This window comes from Pan paniscus, chromosome 14, assembly GCF_029289425.2.
Source record: "Pan paniscus chromosome 14, NHGRI_mPanPan1-v2.0_pri, whole genome shotgun sequence".
Classification (NCBI taxonomy): domain Eukaryota; kingdom Metazoa; phylum Chordata; class Mammalia; order Primates; family Hominidae; genus Pan; species Pan paniscus.
Genome location: NC_073263.2, coordinates 38,095,589 through 38,111,802, shown reverse-complemented (window position 1 = coordinate 38,111,802; position 16,214 = coordinate 38,095,589). Strand labels below are relative to the sequence as shown.

The window sequence follows — 16,214 nt, the reverse complement described above, 5'->3', positions numbered from 1 at the left end:
TCTTAATCTCATATTTTTTCAGAAGACTGTCATGAATTTTACCTAAAGTTATTATGTTATGGCCCCATAAATATATAGCCCATAATATTTATATGGTATTTGCGGTAGTTTATTCTAGTTGTTATTTTACTTATCTCCCCCATTAGGCTGACATAATTGAGAACATCATATTTATCCACATGTTTTCAGCATTCTGCACAAAGAATAGCAAATAATAGGCACTCATGAATATTTACTTAATGTATAAATGAGGTGAATTTCTCTTGCCCTCTTTCAGTTGAAAGTAGTAAGCACTCTCTTCTGTGGGGTCTACACATGCATGCTTGGAGGCATTGTCTCTGGGATGGGTAAACAATGTGCCAACAGCCGGACATAATCTGTCCTGCCCCCTCCTCCAACCTCTCCTAATCTGAGCCTTCCCCTCACTCACTCTACCCTACCATAGTCACCTGTTCCTTGAAAATCCAGGCACTTTTCTCAGAGCCTTGGCGTTTTTTTCTTCTTCCTGCTTGAGATGCTCTTCTCTCAGGTATCTTCATGGTTTGCTCTTACATTTGACCCAGTTAGCTGCTTGAATGTCACAAAATTAGAGCGGTCTTCCCTGGCCACTTTACAGGAGATAGCACCTCTTCTCTACCCTTCCCAGAGACAACCCTCAAGTGTCATACTCTGCTTAATTATTTCTCCAGAGCATTTAACACGTCACTTGATACATTGGTTTATAGTCTATGTCCTTCCACCAGAATGTACACTTCATGATGCCAAGGATATTGTCTGCTTTATTCATAGCTGTATCCTCAGCACTTAGAATGGTGCTCAGCAGATAGATGTTAAATGAACAGAGAGATGAAAGAATGAACGAAAAGTGAATGAATGAAACAAGACATGTAGATTGAGAGGATCTGACCATTTCTCCTATCTGAGATACCTTAGTGAGCGCCTGGCTTGCTACAGTCCTGCAGCAAGCCCTTAACTCTCCGCTGAGCACTGTGTCCTTATTCACAACTGAAATTTGAGGGCTAAACATTGGGCACATATAGACATAAAGATGGAAACAAGAGACACCTGGAAATATAAGAAGAGGGCGGAAGGGGGGTTGGGCAAGAGTTGATAAACTAACGTTGGGTACTATGCTCACAGCCTGGGTGACACATTCATTTGTACTCCAAACCTCAGCAACAGTCAATATACCTTTGCAACAAACCTGCACATGCACCCCCTGATTCTAAAATAAAAATTGAAAAAAATTATAATAAAGGAGGGACACCTTATCTCTGCTTTGTGTATCTGAGCTTGTCTTTTCCCCAGTGTCCTGTGATCTGTGCTTCATATCTCTCCTCTGAATTTCTTTCTCCCGCCAGATGGCACTATGCCTTCAATATTTAAAGCTACAGATATGGTGAACTCAGTTGTCTTTATTCTTCTCCAAGCTATGTGGGCCTTTATACTTAATAAATGGGTTCCAGTTCCAAGATATGAAAATGTTAATGACATATGCTGAACTAACAGTCCTAACTGCTACTCCTGTAAAATAAAAAGCAGCCGAGCTATATTATGCTTTATGAAATATTTATAACTGCCAAACACAAAGGCAGTAAGAACATTGGTTTATACAGCAAAAGCCCAAAGAAACTCTATTTAAGTGAAGATTAATATGGAAATGTTATCACATTCTCACACTGCAAAACTAAAGTGATATAGAGGAGATAAATGTGGATAGACGTGGAATATACATATAGGCACACATTATACATTTTACCTGATAAAATATACCAGCTGAATTTGCCTAAGGAAGCTGCTAAAGTCAGATTTGATGCAAACGATTTGTGGAAGTTACCTTGTGGGGCAGCCCAACTGCTAGAACATTTCATGGAAGTTCTATATTGATGGAAGAGAAATTTGTAATTATTTCTTCTAAATAAGGAGAGAGGCCCATTAGGTGTGGGATTTTGCTGTTCTCTTTCAAATTTGTATAGATATACAGAAGGTATGTAGAAATCAACAAGATTCTTTTCCTTTATTCGCATATAATTGTAAATAACATGGGTAATACAATTTCCAAATCTTTTATTTATTTAAAAATGTTGTTAAAGTAGTTGGAATGTTTCCTAGATTTTAATATAATAACATATTCCACAGGCAGCAATTTGAAAATCTTTGAGAAGTTTAAAAAATATCTGGCTTACAATCATCTCATTAAGATATAAAATCAGGGCTTCTTGGAACCTTTAAGTTATATTTTATCTGATTGTTATTCTCAGATCTACAGTTTTTTAAAAGACAAGTCTCTGGTTCCTTATAGATCTCTCTATCAGCTTCCCTCCATGCGCATTTGGCTCATGAATGTATGAAATACTTTGGACATATTTCTATTAAGTACTATTGCTTTCCTGGGGAAAAATACATTATAGTTCTCTTTTATTTAATGAGTTTTAGGTTAATCTGTCATGAATCCTCTGTAAATCAGATTATTGATAGTTAATAATATTTCATCTTTGTATATTTAAAATCAGTTCACATGTTAAGTTAAAGATGAAAAAGAGAACTAAATCAGCAATATTGTTATGACATAATGCATAAATTAATGTGCATGTATGTCTGCTTTAAGTTTAGTTTATAGAAGTTTTAAAAAATGAAAATTGGCATTTTTCTACAAAGAATGATGGATTTTTTTCACTTGTAAAAACATTTATTATTATTAGTTTTTTCATTCCAAGTTTTACTTTAGGATCAAGGGGTACCTGTGCGGTATTGGTACAGGGGTAAATTGCATGTCTCAGGGGTTTGGTGTACAAATAATTGTGTCATCCAGGAAATCGGCATAATACCCAATAGGTGGTTTTCAATCCTCACCCTCCTCTCAGTCTCTACCTCAAATAGACCCCAGTGTCTATTGTTCCCTTCTTTGTGTCCATGTGTGATGGTTAATACTGAGTGTCAACCTGATAGGATTAAAGGATACAAAGTATTGATCCTGGGTGTGTCTGTGAGGGTGTTGCCAAAGGAGATTAACATTTGAGTCAGTGGGCTGGGGAAGGCAGACCCACCCCTACTCTGGTGGGCACAATCTAATCAGCTCTCCAAGAATATAAAGGAGGCAGAAAAACCTGAAAGGCGAGACTTGCCTAGCCTCCCGGCCTACATCTTTCTCCTGTGCTGGATACTTCCTGCCCTCCAACATCGGACTCCAAGTTCTTCAGTTTTGAGACTCGGACTGACTCTCCTTGCTCCTCAGCTTGCAGACAGTAGATTGTAGGACCTCATTTTTGTGTAAGTTAATACTTAATAAACCCCTTTTATCTATCTATCTATCATCTATCTATCTATCTATCTATCTATCTATCTATCTATCTATCTATCTATCATCTATCTATCATCTATCTACTATCTCCCTCTCTCTCTCTCTCTCTCTCTCTATCTATCTCTTATTAGTTCTGTCCCTCTAGAGAACCCTGACTAACACACCATGTATACTCAGTGTTTATCTCCCACTTACAAGTGAGAACATCTGGTATTTTATTTTCTTTTCATGTGTTAATTCGCTTAGGATTACGGCCTCAGTTCCATCCATGTTGCTGCAAAGGCCATGAAGAAAATAATGTTAATGACATTTAACCTCCCAACATGTATCTCTTCTCTTTCTTTTTCTTTGGAAAATTTTTTGTTTGTTTGTTTTTTAGAGACAGGGTCTCTCTCTGTCACCCAGGCTGAAGTGCAGTAGCACCATCATAACTCCCTGCAGCCTAGAACTCTTGGGCTCAAGTCATCCTCCTACCTCTGCCTCTGGAGTAGCTGGGACTTCAGGCATGCACCATGCACAGCTTTTTTTCTTTGACAGCACTTATTGTGTAAACCATGCATGCTGGCCCTTGATTATTCTATATTATCATTGCATTTTGTAGTAAGGCTTTACCCATGATATGATATTATGTTTGGATTTACTGACATATCACTTTTTTTTAATGCTGAGTATTTGTCTTAGTCCATTTAGTGTTGCTATAAAGGAATACCTGCAGCTGGGTAATTTATAAAGGTCAGAGGTCTATTTGGCTTACGATTCTGCTGGCTAGAAGATTGGGCATTTGATGAAAGCCCCAGGCTGCTTCCATGGCATGACAGGAAGCAAGAGAGATGGGAGGTGCCAAGCTCCTTTTTAACTACCAGCTCTGGAGGGAACTAATACATCGAGAACTCACTCCCATTCATGAGGGATCCACTTCCATGACCCAAACACCTCCACGTAGGCCTCACCTCCAACACTGGGGATCAAATTTCAACATGAGGTACGAAGACGTCAAATATCCAAACCATAACAGAATCACTATTTGTAGATTATGAAACATTCCTATTAGGAACAATTAGAAAGGAGAAAACTATACATTGAGAGAGTAAAAAGAAGGTAAAGAAGATGGCAGGGGCCCAGGTGCGGTGGCTCACCTTTGTAACCCCAGCACTTTGGGAGGCTGAGGCAGGCGGACAACTTGAGGTCAGGAGTTTGAGATCAGCCTGTCCAACATAGTGAAACCCTGTCTCTAGTAAAAATACAAAAAAAAAAAAAAAAAAAAAAAAAAGCCAGCTGTGGCGGTGCATGCCTGTAATCCCAACTACTCAGGAGGCTGAGGTGGGAGGATTGCTTGAATCCTGGAGGCGGAGGTTGCAGTGAGCGGAGATCATGCCACAGCACTCCAGCCTGGGCGACACAATGAGACTCCATCTCAAACAACAATAACAACAATGACAACAACAACTTGATGGTAGGGAACAAGTAGAATATTTAGCAATGAAGCCTTGTGGATATTAAATAACAAAATACAGAACAGATGAGAGCTTTGGGCCCAGGCCTTAAGAATAAACGGTTGGTGTCTAGAGGAGAGAAGGAGCCGAGGAGATATATATCAAAAAGGCTCACCCAGGCAGATTCTGACAAGAGTGGTTTGGAGAGATCATCTCTAAGCCTTTTGGCTAAGATCAAGTAAAGAGTAGTAGCTCGAATGTAGGAAATTCAGCTCCTATGCTATAAAATAGGAAACACTTTGAACATATGTATAGACAATTATCCAAATAGTGGATTAGCAACAATTAAAGGAAATTAATTTACAATCACCTAAACAGTTAAGGGGTAAGAGCAATTAGCTTTAATTAATTAGCAACCTACTAAGTTCAGTGTTTTTGCCAAATCTATAAATGCTACTTGAAATAAACAACTTATAACCATTGGTTCAATTTAGAATCACACATGTTAGGCACAAGAAGTTGAGTGGAAATCCTCAAGGAGAAGAATTAAAATAGGCATGATGACTGTCTCACGATGATATGGTGCAGCCTAATGCAACCCTAATGCATGGTCAGAAGACTCCCTTGCAAGGACATTTAATTGACTGATCCTTTGATAGGAGATTAGTTTTCCTTGTACCAATAGAAATCTGTTGGATTCTCAAACCTGTTCTCACTGACATAGTAAGAAAACAGTTTATTACTACATTATATTGATGCTGTGAAAAAGGTTACCCTAATATAATAAAATTTAAAATTCTCCCATTTAGAACTGAACTTCGTGTTGATGGAGCAACGATTTATAAAAATGATGACTGACTTTTGTTAGCTTTGGAAAATGGGATAGTTACACTAAAAACTTGGGGTTGAAATACTCTAAAGGAGCTTCAAGTGTTCCAGTGACAGAAAAAAAAATCTATTTTTGAACACATTTTTAATTTTTCAGGGTGAAAAATTTTGGGGGGATTTTAAATTCTCTGTAGGATAGAAATATACTTAATAACTGGAGAGCATTTGTACTGATACCTTATTAAAGAAAGGTGAAACTTTTTCTCTGTATCATGTTGCTGGTGCTGTAGCATATGGGTTCAACTCTGATTTAACGGTCATTATAAAATTATGTTTTGTGAACTTAGCTGAATGTTATAAAAGAACGCAGTACTGTAACATTACAATTAGAATAGAAACAACTCAGCATTCTCTGTTACATGAGGAATCAAAGAGAAATTGGAAGTCTGCAACCCAAAAGAGGACCCTCACCAGAAGTTGACTGTGCTGACACTCTGGTCTAGGAATTCCAGCCTCCAGAACTGCAGAACGTCACCTCCTGTTATTCATGCACCATCTCCACTTTATTGGAAATATTCTTGACCAGCAATGGAAAAGAAAGAACATACTGCGGTTTTGTTTGTTGTGGGGCTCAGGCTTTCTCTGAGCACTGCATAAGTACGTGGGTCATGGGAAAAGGGTCTGATAGAGAATGTGGCTCAGTTGAATCACTTTGGCTGAAGAGATGTAACAAATCATAGACGTAAAGTCAACACCCTTCCTATTTTACAAAGGAGAAAACCAAAGCTCTGTAAGTGCTATCGGGTCTCAGGACCCAAGAGCCATGGTGAGGTCTGGTTTCAACTCTGCTAGTATTGGACAGCTCTCGTGAGCCCTCTTCAGGAACTGCTGACATACCACTTTCTTTCTAAAGCTTTGACCTCCACATGCCCCTTAGTTCTTAGGAAGATGGAATTCAACAGAAAAAGAAAGGGAATAAAAGAATGTTGTTCCTTGACCCTTTGGATAATCTTTCAGGGGAAATAATTAGGAGTCATTCATAACTGTTGGAGATGTGTGTATGTCTGTATCTTACTAGTCCCAAGAAGATATATAGACAGAAAGAGAAAGTGACAGAAAGTTTTCAGTGGGACTTCTCTAGTACTATATTCCATTGATCTTACTTGAGTGGAATAGCTGTGTTCCTAGTTAACCATATACAAACAACATCCCAGGGAATATTGGTTTCTAGGAAAGGAATTCTATACACCTTTCTCCTCACTTAACCCCTTTTGTCTTCCTACCTGCCTAATTTCACCAAGAAGAGATCTAGATGTCAGAACATGGGCTGATTGACTATATTCTCTAAGAATAAAATTTTATAAGGAGAATTATTAATATATCTATACTAACTAAACACATCCACTTACCTGTTTTTCTGGTACTCTTGGGTATAGTCTTTTATAGGATTTGAGCTGTGAATAGACAAAGAAGATCATTTGTCCAGCTTTGGTTTTAGTTTTTCTAGGACTGCATTGCACAAGCCTTTTCCCAGGGTGCATCCTAGCAGCTTAGCTCTTCAAATCTCAGCATTGGTATGTGGGGCTGCTGTTCAGCAAATAATAAAAATTTAGTTGTTTTGTCATCTGGACCTGCATTGTTCTTGAGTGAATGGTTGTCTAGGTGGTTCTGAAACTCTTGACTTCTCTAACTATGATCTTACAACTATCATAATAACACTTCTTTATTCTACCTTCATTTAATTGTTTGAAATGATAAGGCCAGTTAATACATTTCCTGATATCTAGTAGGCCCCTGAGAATACACTCAAATACATACAAAGCTTCTTCCATGGAATACGGCCCTTTGGGGGTCATAATATTACACTATGAGCGCTGATAATCTTTCTGTCTGAATATTAGTGCGGACCACAACAATATTGGAGGACAATCCTGGCTTTGCCTCTGGATGCTCTCCCATCCCAAACTTTGTGTGGGTGACTTTCTAATGAGATGTGTGCCTTTGTAAGGCTGCAACCTTTGCAAGAGAATGTCAATGCTATACCCAGCTTTTCTGGCTCTTTAAGCATGCATTCTATGCTTAGCCAGCAATTTGAATAGTTTTATTTGAGCCAGTTTTTCTAGTGGTCGGTGCTTAATATGTCCTTAATTAATACCAAAAGCTCAACTAAGAGAATTAGTATTTATGGAAGACTAAAGAAAAAGCAGACCACCAATTACACTAAAATTAAATTTTAAAGACTTACTATTGTTTTTAATTAAAAATTGTTTTCAAGCAAACTTCATGCAGCCCTCTAAGAATTAAAAGTTGATTGCTTTCTGCCTGGAAGCCAAGATCCTCCACTAGAACACATTTTGAAAACCATTCCTATAGTGACTCTCAATTTTCTCATTGGATTGTTCAGAACAACAGACTGCTACAGAGGTGGACAAAATTGTTCTGGCTTCCTGTCGAACAGCTTTTATTGAACTACACATTGCCAAGATTATATGGGTTTACACTGAGAGATAAGAAACAGCCTTGTTTTTGTTGTTGAAATTCCTGTGCATTATATTGCATGGCTTGTTATGCATTAGGACCTAAGGTTTAAGTTTCTTTCCATTCTTGTAATAGGAAAGAGTTTGTTTATATCTTACGGATTCTGTAGATTACATCACTGATTATATCTCTGGAAGGCATAGAGGCATGTTTCTGATTCTTCTGTAAAACCTAAGTAGGATTTGATGGTTTGTAGTAACCTAACTTTTGACTATAATATGTCCTTGATGTTTTCCTTTTGCTTCTGTAGGTTTTTCTATTTTTTACTGAGCTACTTTTTAATGCAGTCATGAACTGCATGACAATATTTGATCAATGATGGTAGTCCTATTATAATACCATATTTTCACTGTAGCGTTTTAATTTTAGATATATTTAGATACACAAATGCTTACCATACTGTTCCAATTATCTATAGCATTCAGTACAGTAACATGCTATACAAGTTTATAGCCTGGGAGCATTGGCTCATATAGCCTAAGTGTGTAGTGGGCTATACCTTCTAGATCTGTGTAAACATACTCTATAATGTTCACACAACAAAAAAATCCCCTAACCACACATTTATTGGAAGATATCCTCATCTTTCAGTGATGCATGACTTTTTTATGTGTTAGGATCGGTTTCCAATGTTTTCAGCAACACCACCCTGAATCATACAATACGATCTGAGTATGTGTGTGTGTGTGTTTATATATATACATATGTTTGTGCATGAACCCATATGTTATATACATTTATTAAATATACATATATATTATATACACATTATATCCATTTATATAAATCTATACAGATGTTTATATACAAAGAAAAGTTCAAAACATTAATCATTGTAATCTCTGGTAATAACATTATAGATATGCTTGGTATACTGCTTTATGTTTCCTAAATTGCATTCAATGATATATTTTATTTTGAATCAGAAAAAAGTTAAAATTATAGAAATTTAAATAATACATAATTTAAAATTCTGAATACTATAGGGAAAGAGTAAACTTAACATTTTTCTAGATAGTTATCTAATTTCTCAGAATTATTTTTGAAAAAAGCCATCATTTCTCTGTTAATATAAAATGCCACCTTTATTATAGACCAATTTCCTATCATTTGTCAGATGCTAGCATTATCTAGTCCAACATTGATTCCCTGTTTCCTTCTTAGAAATATGAGTGTTAATTTTTAGCTAGGCAAATAACGTAAAATGAAACTATGATTTCCTGCCTTCCTTATGGCAAGATGTGGTCACATGTCTAGGTTCTGGCCAATGAAATGCCATCAAGATTACCAAGTGGGCCACAGGGGAAGGCTGATTAAAGGGAACTCATTCATTGAAGAGGAATTCCTTCTTTACTCCTTTGGCTTTACTTTTCCTTCTGCCCTGCAGTGTGGAAGTGATGGATGGGTTCCAGCAAATGTATTGGACTAAAACATAACCCAGAGGGTAGAAGCCACACTTAGGATGGAACTATATACCAAAAATATCCAGGTGGAAAGCTTCAGTTATCGATGAACTTGGAGCTGTCTTGCCAGCCTTAAACTATCCGCCTCCAGACTTCTTTTATGTAAAATATAAATATGTAGATTCTATTTATACCTTTGTTCTTTGGAGTTTTTCTTTTATTTCTAGCCTTTGAACTTCTTCCAATCAGTTTGGGCTATCTTATTTTACTTATTGAAGCACTTTAATGCATCTTAATAATTGGAAGTGTACTCTCCTTTACATTTATTTTGAAGGATTTAGCCTCATTTTTTTCAATTAAACAAGCTTCAGTAACATTTTTGTATTCACAAGACATTTTTCAGCTATTTTTATCATAATTATATTACACTTAGGCCATATTAATTACACAGGATGAGAATGTTTACACCATTAAGTTCTACTCCAGTGTTATAGTATGCGTCTTCATTTGCTAGTCTTTTTTATATGCCACAATAAACTTTTTGTAGTTTACTTTGTCTGGATTCTGCGCATTTCTTTATAAATTTATTGTAATCTATTTATAACTTTTGTTGTTACTATGAAAAAAGTATTTTTACTCACTGTTTTCAAACATTATTATCGGTACATAGGACACTGTGAAGTTTGGAAATCGGACATTTTTCTGAATTCACTTTTGAGTTTTAATCACGTTTTTGTTGGTTTTCTTAGTTTTCCTTAGTAGACAATAACATAATGTGAAAATTATGATAATTTTACCACTTTTTCTGCTATTTATTGGCCTGGATTATTTATTATTATTGCATCGATTATAATGTCTTGATAATATACATTTAATAAGACTGGTAAAAGAAATACATACCTAATGTTTCTGACTTTAAAAATAGTTGCAATTTTTCACCATCAAGTGTTATCTTGGTTTTGATAAAATTTTTATTATATTGGAGATTGTTCTGTAGTACACTACCATGTCTTCATTTGTGCTGAATTAAAAGAAAAATATTCTATAATGTGGTTATTAGCATTCTCATGGAAGTTCTACTAGATGGATTTTTTTGAGAATTAAAAAAATATATTTATGAAGTAAAGATCTAGCCTATTCAGATATCTATCTTTTTTTTCACCTTTTATTTTAGTTCTGGGGGTAGATGTCCAGGTTTGTTACATTGGTAATTACATATTAGTGAGGTTTGGTGTACAAATGATCCTGTCACACAGGTAGTGAGCATGGTACCCAATAGGAAGCTTTTCAACCCTTGCCACCACCTCGCCCTTCCCCATCTCGTAGTCCCTTAGCGTCTATTGTTCCCACCTTTATATCCTGTGTACTGAATTTTTAGCTCCCACTTACAAGTCAGAATATGTGATATTTGGTTTTCCATTCCTGTGCTAATTTGCTTAGGATAATGACCTCCAGCTGCATCCATGTTACTGTAAAGAACATGATTTCATTCTTTCTATGGCTGCATAGTACTCCATGGTGTATATGTATCACATTTTCTTTATACAGTCCACCACTGGTGGGCATCTTGGTTGGTTCCATGTCTTTGCTATTAAAAATAGTGCTGTGATGAACGTACACATCCATGTCTTTTTGGTAGAACAATTTATTTTCCTTTTGGCTCTATACCCAGAATTGGGATTGCTGGGTCAAATGGTAGCTCTGTTTCAAGGCTTTTTTTTTTTTTTTTGAGAAATCTCCACACTACTTTTCACAGTGGTTGAAGTAATTTATATCTCCACCAACAGTATATAAGCATTCCCTTTTCTCCAAAACCTTGCCGACATCTGTTATTTTCTGACATTTTAATAATAGCCTTTCTGACTGGTGTGAGATGGTATCTCTTTGAGCTTTTGATTTGCATTTCTCTGATGATCAGTGAACTTGAGCATTTTTTCATGTAGTTTTTGGACACATGCATATTTCCTTTTGGGAAATTTTTGATCATGCTCTTTGCCTGTTTTTTAAGGGGATTACTTGTTTGTTCTTGATGAATTGTTTAAGTTCCTTTTAGATTCTCTATGTTAGACCTTTGTTGAATGCACAGTTTGCAAATATCTTCTCCCATTCTGTAGGATGTCTGTTTAATCTGTTGATAATTTTTTTTTTTTTTTGCTGTGCAGAAGCTCTTTAGTTTAACTAGGTCCCACTAGTCAATTTTTGTTATTGTTGCAATTGCTTTTGGGAACTTTGTCATAAATTCTTTGCCAAGTCTGATGTCCAGAATGACATTTACTAGCTTTTTTCTATGATTTTTATAGTTTTGGGTATTACATTTAAGTCTTTAATCCATCTTGAGTTAATTTCTGCATAGATCTAGTCAGCTTTTCTAACACAATTTATTAAATAGGGAGTCCTTTCCCCATTGCTTCTTATTGTTGACTTTGTCAAAGATCAGATGGTTTTAGGTGTTCGGCTTTATTTCTGAGTTCTCTAATTTGTTCCATTGGTCTATGTTGTCTGTTTTTGTACCAGTACCATGCTATATTGGTTACTGTATCTTTGTAGTGTAGTTTGAAGTTGGGTAGTGTGATGCCTGTAGCTTTGTTCTTTTACGTAGACGTGTTTTTGTTATTCAGGCCTTTTTTTGGTTTCATATAAATTTTGGAACAGTATTTTAAAATTATGTGAAAAATGTCATTGGCAGTTTGATAGGAATAGCATTGAATCCGTAGACTGCTTTGGGCAATATGGCAATTTTAACAATATTGATTCTTCCGATGTATGAACATGAGTTTTTTTCCATTTTTTTTTTTTATCATCTGTGATTTCTTCAGCAGTTTTGTAGTTCACCATACAGAGATCTTTCATCTCCTTGGTGTATTCCTTTCATCTCCTTAGATGTATTCCTAGTTATTTTTTTCTATTTTAAATGGGATTGAATTCCTGATTTGGCTCTCAGATCGAATGTTATTGGCATGTCAAAATACTACTGATTATTGTACATTGATTTTGTATCCTGAAACTTTACTGAAATTGTTTATCCATTCTAGGAGCCTTTTGTTGGAGTCTTTAGGATTTTGTAGGTATAGAATCATATCATCAGTGAAGAGTGATAATTTGACTTCTCCTTTTCCTATTTGGATGCCTTTTATTTCTTATTTCTTTCTCTTGCCTGATTGCTTTGGCTAGGACTTCCAGTACTACATTATATAGGAATGGTGAGAATGGGCATCATTGTCTTGTTCTAGTTCTTAAGTGGAATGCTTCCAGCTTTTTCCTGTTCAGTATGATGTCAGCTGGGTATTGGTCATAGATAACTCATTATTTTGGGGTGTGTTCCTTCCTTGCTTATTGTGTTGAAGGTTTTTATTATGAAAGCATGTTGGACTTTATCAAAAGCTTTTTCAGCAGCTTTTGAGATTATCAGGTGGTTTTGTTTTTAATTCTGTTGATGTCATGAATCACATTTATTGATTTATTTATGTTGAACCAGCCCTTCATCCCAGGAACAAAGCCTACTTGATTGTTGTGAATAAACTTTTTGATATGCTGCTGGATTTGGTTTGTTAATATTTTGTTGAGGATTTTTGCATCTTTGGTCATTAGGGATATTGGCCTGTAGTTTCATTTTTTTCATAGTGTCTTTGCCAGATTTTGCTATCACAATGATGACGTCTTTGTAGAATGAGTTAGGGAGAGTCTCTCCTCCTATATATTTTGGAACCGTTTTAGTACCACAGTGACCATCTCTTCTTTGTATGTCTCACAGAATTCAGCTGTGAATCCATCTGATCCAGGACTTTTTTTGATTGGTACATTTTTTGTTATGGATTAAATTATGAAATTTAATATTGATGTGTTCAGGGCTTTGATTTCTTTCTGACTAAGTTTTGGGAGGTTGTGTGTTTCTGGAAATTTATCCATTTCCTCTAAATTTTCTAGTTCGTGTGCACAGGGGTCTTCATAATTGCCTCTTAGTGTTTTTGTATTTCTGTGGGATCAGCTGTAATATTGTTTGTCATTCCTGAGCGCACTTATTTGGATTTTCTCTTTTTCTTTGTTAATCTAGCTAGCAGTCTATCAATCTTGTTTATTCTTTCAAACTACCAGCTGTTGGCTTTGCTAATTCTTTGTATGATTTTTTTGCTTATAGTTTTGTTCAGTTATGCTCTGATTTGGTTATTTCTTTCCTTCTTCTAGCTTTGGGGTTACTTTTTTGTTTTTCTAGTTCTTCTAGGTGTGATGTTGGATTGTTAATTTGAGATCTTTCTAATGGCTTGACATAGGCATTTAGCACTATAAACTTTCCTCTTAAAACTGCTTTAGCTGTATACCAGAGATTTTGGTATGTTGTGTCTCTGTTTTCATTAATTTCAAAGACTTTTAAAGTTGCTGTCTTAATTTTATTGTTTACACCAAAGTCATTCAGAAACAAGTGTTTAATTGCCATGTAATTGTGTGTTCTTCAGAGATCTTCTTGGTATTGATTAGTATTTTTTTTTTTTTTTTTTTTGAGACAGGGTTCCACTCTGTTGTTGAGGCTGGCTAGAGTGCAGTGATGTGATCTCAGCTCACTGCAACCTCCGCCTCCCAGGTTCAATGGATTCTCCCACCTCAGCCTCCGGAGTGGCTGGCACTCCAGGCATGTGCCATTATGCCTGGCTAATTTTTGTATTTTTTGGTAGAGACAGGGTTTCACTGTGTTGGCCAGGCTGGTCTCAAACTCCTGACCTTAAGTGATCCGCTCACCTTGGCCTCCCAAAGTGTTGGGATTACAGGCATGAGTCACCGTGCCTGATCTTGATTTGTATTTTTTTTTCCACTGTGGTTCAAAAGTATGGTTGGTATGATTTTGATTTCTTTAAATTTATTGAGACTTGCTTCATGGCCAAGTATGTGGTCAATCTTACAGTATGTTTTGTGTGCAGATGAGAAGAATGTATATTATGTGGTTGACGGGTAGAGTGTTCTGTAGATATCTATTAGGTCCATTTGGTCAAGTATCCAATTTAAGTGCAGAATCCCTTTGTTAGTTTTCTGCCTCAGTAATCTAACACTGTCAGTGGGGTATTGAAATCCCCAACTATTATTGTGTGAATGTCTACATCTTTTTGTAGTTGTAGAAGTATTTGTTTTGTGTATCTGGTTGCTTCAATGTTGGGTGCTTATATATTTAGGATAGTTAGGTCATCTTGTAGGATTGAACCCTTTATCATTATGTAGTGTCGTTCTTTGTTCTTTTTTTACTGTTGTTGGTTTAAAGTCTATTCTATCTGACATAAGAATAGCTACCCTCACTCCTTTATGTTCTGTTTGTATGATAGATCTTCATCCAACCTTTACCTTGAGTCTATGGATGTCATTACATGTGACATGGATCTCTTAAAAATTGGAGATGGATGGGTCTTTTTATTTTTTAATTTAACTTGCCACCCTATGCCTTTTAAATAAGGCATTTAGACTGTTCACATTCAGGGTTAATATTGATATGTGAAGTTTTGATCCTATCATGAAGTTTTTTGTTGGATGTTTTGCAGTCTGTATTGTGCAGTTGCTTTAAATGGTCTGTGGGCTGTGTACTTAGGTGTGGTTTCCTGGTAACAGGTATTGTTTTTCATCTCCATATTCATAACTCTTCTAAGGATCTCTTGTGAGGCTGGTTTACTGGTAATGAATTCCCTTAGCAATTCCTTGGCTGAAAAATATTGTATTTCTCCTTCATGTATGAAGCTTAGTATGACAGGGTGTGAAATTCTTGGTCAGAGTTCCTTTTCTTTGAGATGCTGAAAATAGGCCCCTACTCTCTTCTAGCGTGTAGGGTTTCTGCAGAGTAGTTTTTCTTAGCCTGTTGGGGTTCCTTTTTTATGTGATCTGACCTTTTTCTTTAGCTGCATTTAAGATTTTTTTCTTTAGCATTGACATTCTGGTGACTATATCCCTTGGTGATGTTTGTTTTGTATAGTATCAGTAAGGTGGTCTCTGAATTTCTTGTATGTGCATGTCTAACTCTCTATCAAGATTAGGGCAATTTTCTTGAATTTTGTCCTCAAATATAATGTTTACCAGGTTGTTTACTATCTCTTCTTATTTCCCAGGCATACTAATAATTCATAGGCTTGGTTGCTTTTCAAATCCCATATTTCTCAGAGGCTTTATTCATCTATTCTAATTCTTTTTTCTTTATTTTTATCTGACTGGTTTAGTTTGAAAGACTGATCTTCAAGCTCTGAAATTCTTTCTTCTGCCTGGTCTATGCTACTAAGAAATATGCTTTCGATTCTGTTTTGAAATCCCTTCAGTTTTTCAGTTCCAGTGGCTTTGATTGATTTTGTTTTAAAATGTTTTCCTCTATCCTTATTTCCTGGATTGCTTTAGAAGTTTTTTTCTGTTTGTGTGTTGATTTGCAATCTTACCTTGAATTGCACTGAACTTGCCTGCAATCCATGCTCTGAATTCTCCATCTGCATCTCTGTGCCTCCTTTTCTGCTAGGTACCATTGCTAGAGAGCTACTGTGAGCCTTTGGTGATGTCACAATATTCAGACAGAATTCTCACACTGGTTCCTTCTCATCTGGAGATGGCTGTAGTGGGCAGGCTGTTTTGGCTCTGCTTCTACAGACCTATGCAGCAGGTTTTGTATTGGGTTCAACCTACAGGCCAATAGATGACATTTGCAGGTAAGAGCCAGCTACTTACTGCACAACAGGGAGGGTATGGCCCTGATCTGTT

General features: G+C 36.3%; 1 long non-coding RNA gene across 1 annotated transcript in view; it reads right to left on the bottom strand.

Annotated features, from left to right (window-relative positions):
- The window catches only part of LOC130540761 (uncharacterized), a 31,262-nt gene extending 15,292 nt beyond the window's left edge, over positions 1 to 15,970 (bottom strand). Inside the window, exons 1-3 of the long non-coding RNA XR_008954752.2 lie at positions 15,899 to 15,970; positions 6,972 to 7,016; positions 6,034 to 6,139 (exon numbers count right to left, since the gene is read on the bottom strand). This is a non-coding gene — a long non-coding RNA (uncharacterized LOC130540761). The remainder of the gene's footprint in view (positions 1 to 6,033; positions 6,140 to 6,971; positions 7,017 to 15,898) is intronic.
- Between the last annotated feature and the right edge of the window lie 244 nt (positions 15,971 to 16,214).